Below are 8,363 nucleotides of genomic sequence, written 5' to 3' on the forward strand. Positions count from 1 at the left end.
CTTATTCTCATCATTTTCCTCGATTATTTTTTTTTTATTCTTTTGCAATTGATTTATTATATACTTATTATAACACATTTCGAATTATTACCATAATCAAAATCTTTAGAAGATTTGGGTACATTTAAGTATTATTTTGTATTGGCGAACTTTAAATATTAAAACATTCAAGTATACGAATATTTTGAGTATCAAAATGAACTAAACCAAGTATTAGGTAGTCAAAATTAAAAACTTTGAGTAGATATTTTTGAAATTCTTTCAAGACCTTTAAAAAAATGAGAAAACTTCTTAAAATGCCAGAAACAAACATCCTAAAAAAACAATAGTCTCAAAAATTCCCTACCCTAATCCCCAAGTGCGTACAGTACCGGTTATAACGAATACGTCGGATACAACGAGCTAGATATGTAGGTTAAAGCATCAGTTATCTCAGACCAATTCCTCGTAATACACCCTGTATAATATACATAATAAATAATTTCAACAACAATAATACCCCTTTCTCCCCTGTCTGAGGGGATATATGACTCGAATCTGAGCTTTATGTAAGCTTAATAGCAAAAAAAATTTTAGATTTAAAAGCTGAGATTAAATATAACTTTATCATAATCGCGTTTACGCACAATACACATTTATGTACGTGTACGCCTTAAATAGTATATAATGTTTAGTATATAAATATTCATTTCATCAATGAAAATGAGTATAAAGTTTATGGATCCGATTTGCATAGTTCATTCAGCTGCTTTGGCGCTACAACTTGAATGTTAACATGCTTTTATGACATTCAATAATAATAATAATACAGTTATTCGGTCTCAGATATGCATGTTATTCCCCATTTAATGTATTGCATGACAAGATAAAAAGACATTTACGATTTTTTGATACGCTACAAACGAAAACGCGACGTACACTTTTAGGTCTGTTGCGCACTGCCATTTTTTGTCGCGCGGTTATTTAGTCGCGAAAATGAAGGGCAGACTAGTAAATGCAAATGCGACTAAATAATCAACAATAGACAACAATGAACTTCACGGTGATCGTCCGTTGTTCTGATTGTAGTTAATTAATGCTTTTGGTTGTTAAACATGTCAGATTACGAATCCTTTGATGCAAAAGAAGAAGAAACGTCATATAACGTTTTGAATACAGAAAAAAATATATCCGAAATTACGTTTTTTTGTGACGCTCATCTGAAAATTGCGATTGTTTGGTCGCGAGTTCGTGTGTCATTTACATTCTCTGCGACAGTCGCGGCGACAGAATATCGTAGTGAGCGCTAGGCCTTAACTCACGCGAGGTAGTCCCGCCGAGCTTTCAATATCTAGTAAAATCGGCAACTAAATGCTATAAAAATTTATAAATATACTAATTCATACCTTAAAATTCCTCAAATAAAACCATTAGTGCATAATAAACTTAATTGGATAGCTTATAAACCCACGACCTTCGGGGGTGAAGGTGGGGGGGAGCGAAAGAGGAGGTCTCCCCCACCACTGTACCATAAAAAGTTCGTGGCGGTCTCACCCCCAAAGTTAATAAATTTTTATACATTTCTAGGCATGTAAATATTTGTCTAGTCATTCTTAAACAATATTCAAAGGTAAAATTAATGAAAAATACAGAGAAAGTTATATAAAACATTATTTAAATATCTTTATCAATAGGGTAGGTTAGGTTAGGTTATCGNCCCTATCCTTACCAGTACAAATGGTATATATATCGGGGGCCGAAGAGGACCTGAATTGATAGGCCCTATAACAGCCTGAGATAGAGAGGCTTTAGTCGGTAGGTTCGAGGACACTTTCCTCGGGAATCCGACACTACCCAATCGTACGGATGTCTGGGTGTCATTTGAAGATTTCCCCTCTTCCACGAAAAAAAAAAAATTAAAAAAAAATCAAAATTGGCATAATCCAAGTGCCTGTACAAACGCAGCAGATGACTACAGTCCCAAATGAAAACAAGATAGAAGATTCATTTTGACAGATAATTTATTGGAAAAGTAATTGTATGGCCTATAATTTTAAGTTCAATGCAAAGTTCTGATTAGTCTAAGTTTGCTGAAACAATCATTAAGTTTATTTAATAAATCTGCATTAGTGTAAGTCACTTTAGAAATAATTGCATTAATATCTACTATCTACCTGTTTATCTTTTGTCGTAAAACCCTAAAACCAAATATCTTAATCTTTACTGTATTATTTGGGGTTTTTACTTCTGGAGAATTAGTAAGTATAATTTTGATTGCTTACTTGAAGGGTTAAGTATGAGACACATTTTTTGTAAAAACAATCTTTTGTCTATCATTATTTTGTAAAAACAATCTTTTGTCTATCCTTAAACGACCACTCTACAAATTTTACCAGTTGATTTGGTATATTCCATTGAAACAGAGAGAAATCAAATTTATACTCAAGTCCCAATCCCATTAGGTAAAGATAAGAACAACAATTTGATATCTTTTTTGAAAACTGAACAACGTAGATACCTACACAATATTGTGGTTCACATTTTTCTACACCAATTTATTAGAAGGCTTTGTCATTCGTTCAAAATTTTAGACGTATTTCTATCAAACAACCAACAAAAGGACAAATCTTTCTTCAAGTATATTTATATTGTGCAGAAGTCACTTTTTACTTTCTCCCTTTTAGAGACGACTTGTACATTATGGACGGTGAATACAACGAAATTCAATAAACTTTGCATGATGGTGGTGCAATCGAACGTAATGCTTCCAACAGAACACATGCATACGCAGTGACGGATTAAGGGTTGATCTCCACGGTCTAGGACACAAAACACTGCGAGGCGACTAAAAATTAATACTTTCTCTAATTGCAATTAGTCGGGTCCTTCTTGTCTTCGCTATCCTTGCTGCTTCCTTTATTATTACCTCTTAACAAATAATTTAAACAGCAAATAATTTAGTAAAACGAAGATGTCACGTTCCTTGTCTCTATATTAAGTACGAACCTTTGTCGCAAAAAACTCGGAAATCTAATTGATTTAATACATTATTAAATAATGAGTTTAGGGTGCAATTCAACGTAAATCCGACCCTGAACATACGCGTTCGTTTCATTCACGTATCGAAGACCGATGCCAGGGGTGTATTATTATTGTTATGGTACGAGCAATCGGCGATGCCTTGAGGGTCTTCGTCTCAACAATCGACTAAGGGTAAGGGCGAATAAAGCCCCTCCATACATACGGGATTTCGTCACTTATAAATCGTATTATTCTTTTCACTAGTACACTATCACAAATAAATAAAACGCTAAAGGTTTCGCGCCATCATGATATGATTCATGGCCCAAGAGAGTATCTTACATGGGTTTAAAGTGAATGGTAAAATATAATCAGAAGCTAAAACCCGAAATTAAAATGGATGTTTAGTGATATAATATGACAATTTTGAGAACAGAGTTTTCTTTTTTTATTTATAAAACATCCCACAGTACGTATAATATATTGCAACTTTAAATACATACATTTTGGAGTTCCCATGCATAAATATTATCATGTCAAAAGAATTAGTGTACAGTAAGATTAAGAAGATATTAAAGTTGCTTCAAATAGCTTAACTCATAAATCCACTGGAGGTTATAATTGTTCCTTTAGTCCTGCGTTTTTCTAATCTTGGTCTTACATATTTGGTCTTGGTTTTGTTCGATCGGTCTTGACCTTAGTATTGCTAATTTGGAGCCAGTCTTGTAAGACAAAGATCAATTTTGATCATTTCTAGAATAGCACGATATCGGGTTCAGGAAAATCGTACTGTGGGTCAACCGAAATGTGAAGGGACTTGCACAGATATTATTTAAACTAATGTAAATTTCACATGTATTATTGGCTGATAAATTGTGGTTACCCTATTTCCTTCGATACATACTAATATAATCGTACAATCGGAATTGGCTGGGAATTGGGAATGATAGGAGTTAATTTAACCTAAAACCACGTTCTCAAACAACTCTGTTTCCTGTTTGGAGTGTTTATTTCGTAACGTTTAAATATTTATTCACCACCAAAAACATATGATAACCGCTTTCCAGAAACTAAAAAAAGTAAGGGACATGTATTATGTATTTACCGTAATCTAAATGCACTCTTTTAATTATAATAAAATGCAGGACGTGTAACCGCAATTCACCTTTATCATTCCAAAAGCGATAATCACAATCATTATGTTTTACTGTTATACATATACGTACATAGGTGCATCTTTTTCAACGGCAGATATTTTAAAAATGTACAAATATTTTATACGTGTAATTAATGCCTAATCTATCCCATAATTTATCTGTATTAATTAGGAATTTATAAATTAGAGTGCAATTCATGCAACAAATATTATATGCTGAAAAAACTAAGGACCGCATAGCCGAGCGCTAGATATCGTATTGTTATAGAACAAACAGAATAGCTCAAAACCCCAACGGAGTATAAAGTTTATGGATCCGATTTGCATAGTTCATTCAGCTGCTTTGGCGCTACAACTTGAATGTTAACATGCTTTTATGACATTCAATAATAATAATNTTACAATTGTACCTATTGTTTAATTTTATTAATTCTTGACTACAGTGTGAACTCTCTGTACAAAATGTTTTATGAATTGTAGTTTTACTTTTTTCTTTAATTGCTGTTGCTTTGATTTTTTTTATTAACCCCATGCATAAAGAGCAACAGGCAGTTATAGAGCTGGAGCTGCAATGTAGAGAAGTAAATATTAGAAAGGGATGCACACTGTCACCGTAATCTGCTAATCTATACATCGAAGACGTGAACAACATCATTAAAGACAGCAAAACTGTAGGGATAGATACACAGGGTCAAAAGATTAGTATGCTTAGATTTGCAAATGATATAGCAGTATTAGCATCTAGCAAGGAGAAGTTAGAGATAGCTTTAAATAAAATGGAAGCGGTATTGACAAAACAGTATTGTATGAAAATAAGTAAAAGTAAAACAAAAATACTGGTATGCAAGGAAGAAAAAGTAGGGAAAGAGTTAATGTAAAGATAGGAGACGAAAGATTAAAAAAAGTGGCTGATTTTAGTTATCTAGGATTCTAGTTTTGGGGGATTGCGAAGATTAGCTGAGGATAGGAAAGAGTGGAGGTGTGTGTTCAACCAGTCTTAGGACTGACGACTTTATGATGATGATGCATGCTGCTTGGGCACTCTGCACCCATTTTGGGTACTTTGTAAAGTTGCTCATGTTCAGTTCAATTAGTTCAAAGCACGGAGATTTAGAACGCCAGGCGCATCCACCATTATTTTTATGCATTTTATATATTTCTGTTTGTATATTATTATTATTTTAATCAAATTTGGGCGTAGTTTTTTGGTTAAACAAATTCACCGATGTCTTGATTCGAGTCGGTTGGAATTACTTTTTAAGGTGGATTCCTCAGTCCATATCAGTATCGGATATGGAAGGACCTTTGAAGAATCTCGCGACTGGTGTTAGTGAAACGTTAGGAAGCAACTACAACCGACGACGACCTATAGTTACGAATCAGGACATCATCAGTTCAGCAACTGGTCACAAAACAGTTATAATAAGGAAATCTCAATACTGCAGTATATTTGATTTTTACCAAATTAAATTTCGATAGCAAATGCAATACTTCTACTAACTAAAAAGCATTAATAATCAATTTTCTGTTTAAAATAAGCATTAATAGAGTATTGAGGATATTCACAAAACCTAAAAAATTAAAGTAGAAAAATTCACTCACCCACTTTAGAAGTTACAAAATCATCATCACGTGTATTGTAAATTCATGAAATTGTTTAACTGCAAAAGAAATCTTTGATTAGAAGCAATATTATTGAATACATTTAGTTATAGTGGGTTAATATTGTAATAAAATTAGTAATGAGCAAAGCTAGATCAAGACCAAGGCTGTTCCAGTCTTAAATGCTGAAATTTTTAGTCTTACATGCGAGCTTGTTCTGACTCTTAAAGAAAATAGTGTTGATAGTTGTGAGAGTTATGAAAACTCGAGAACTTATTTTTCCTCTAATGCATGAATTGACCCTACTTTCAACGGATAAATTGACCTTTCAGAGAACCAAATAGTGCAAGGTAAGAAGTCAAAAATATCGAAAAAAAAAAAAAATTTGTTTGTCTCTATATTTCAACCATGTGTTATTCAGATATAGGAAAAAAGAACACTTAGTACGAAGACATTCTTGTAGATCCCATTTTTTTTTATATTTAGTGTTAAAATCTAGTAAAGTAAATCAAAAATTTCAAATACTAAAAATGCTTTGTTCGAAGAAAAGAACATATTAAAGTTAAATGCTACAAATGGCGTTCACTGTGCCGTTTGTAGTATTTTCTGAAACGCACTGTTAAGACAGCAGGTAAAAGTTGGTCTGTGTTCTGTCGGAGCTGCCTGCGACGCGCTGATGAGATCCAAAAAGATCGAAATCGCGATCCGCGTCTGGCAGTTTCGACAGAATACAGACCACTTCGAATTATTTGATTCATATTAAAGTTGCTTCAAATAGTTTAACTCATAAATCCACCGGTAGTAACCATTTTTCATTTAGTTTTGTTCGTTCGGTCTTGGTTTTGGTCTTAGTCTCGTTCGTTCGGTCTTGGCTTTGTTTTTGGTCTTGTTCGTTCGGTCTTGACTAGCATAAAGACAATCTTGGTGTTGGCCTTGAATTTTTGCAAGACTATAACCAGGATCACTTGCTCATCATCAAATAAAATTCAAATGAAACGCTATAAAATAATGAATGGAAATCGTAGGACAGAAAATACATTAAAACAAATGACAGGAACGAAAGGCACATGAGACACAAGAAATGAAAAAATAGAAAATAAAAAAACTTTTTAATGAGAAAATCGTTTAGTGGTAAGTTAGGTAATTGAATTTACAGTTACATTAATTACGAATATTAATAACAGATAGATTTACATGAAAGTATCTTTGACTTAAAACAAACCCCAAAAAAAAGTAATAGAAAACTTATGGCTTATTTATATCTACATTCCTTTGGACAATTCAAAAAATAGAAACAATTAAAACAATTGCGACCTAGTTTCAAGTCGAATCACCGGCGTCATTTAGTATAAAGATCATTCAGTAGAGCGAGTTTTGCGAAACAAATTCAATTGAAATTCATCACGTAGATTCTCCATCTAGTTAACGATCCGCCACGTATCATCCTCAAATCCAACAATTCCCTCCGTGAGTTCTCCATCGTTCCGGTCGTATCTTCCCACGTCCGCCCGATGAGAAGACGAACGTCACGACACAGTGGAAACAAAAACAAAACATCACATCATCCCAAACCAGCTCGTCACAACTAATCATCGCTTGGTAAGTAAAACACATTCAATATGTCATATGGTGAAACATTTGATGATATCGATACAACACCTGAATGCCAGAGCCCGATCTATATATGAGCTTTTTAGGCTACAGCCCAGGAACACGTGGCAGGGGCGGCCTTTGGGGGTGGCGAACAGGGCAACCCCCCGGGGCCTCGCCTTTGAAGGGGCCTCGCGCATAGCGCAACAATCTAATTGGAAAAATATTAGGTAGTAATAGTAGATACTACTAATGTATTTGAATTTCTTAATAGTCTTAAAAGAAGCCGCAAATTTGCTATCTTTGTCTTTATCATTTTTTTTTTAATTTTCGATAAACAATTTTAAAACTGCAAACTTATTTACGAATCGCTTTGCATCTTTAAAGTATCATCATTAAAATTAATTCCACAAAGACGAGGGCCTCGCAAAAGTTTACCCGCCCGGAACTTTCCAATGACTAAGGCCGCCCCTGCGTGTGTATCTCCCTCCTCTAACCCCTTACCCATTTACCAGGCATTTTTACTATGTAGGAAATCAAACATATACAGGGTGGCCCAAAAAGTACGTAATATACTCATTGTGTCCAAACTGTTACTTTAATCGAAATAGTTTTGAAACAAAACTTGTTCCATACTTTAATGCAAGATCGTCTGCAGCATCTAAATTTGATTTACTATACAGTGTTCAAAAATAGGACAAATTGGGATATAGAGATCAAATTCAGCTTAAAAAAAAGGTGAATTTTTCTTCAAAACGATGTTATATCACCGTACCTCCTCTAATTGCGATTGTTTTGGTCATTTAAACCAAATCAAAAAACATTTGAATGTCGTCGAGATTTTTTTCATGGCCCCACATTTTGGCATTTTGAAAACTTTTCGAATGGACTGTACTTTTTCAAAATAATTCATATTTAAATGTTATTAAAAACGGAAACAAGTTTTGTTTGAAAAATTTCCAAATTAATGCAATATAATTCATTTTTTTTTTGCGCGGGGACAAAGCCGTTAATA

At 33.8% G+C, this 8,363-nt stretch overlaps 1 long non-coding RNA gene across 1 annotated transcript in view; it reads right to left on the bottom strand.

Annotated features, from left to right (window-relative positions):
* LOC112904591 overlaps positions 1-8,363 on the bottom strand; it is a 174,992-nt gene that overhangs the window by 25,896 nt on the left and 140,733 nt on the right. The window contains exon 3 of the long non-coding RNA XR_003231207.1: positions 5,759-5,817. This is a non-coding gene — a long non-coding RNA (uncharacterized LOC112904591). The remainder of the gene's footprint in view (positions 1-5,758; positions 5,818-8,363) is intronic.

This window comes from Agrilus planipennis, unplaced genomic scaffold (genome assembly GCF_000699045.2).
Source record: "Agrilus planipennis isolate EAB-ADULT unplaced genomic scaffold, Apla_2.0 scaffold19, whole genome shotgun sequence".
Lineage (NCBI taxonomy): Eukaryota > Metazoa > Arthropoda > Insecta > Coleoptera > Buprestidae > Agrilus > Agrilus planipennis.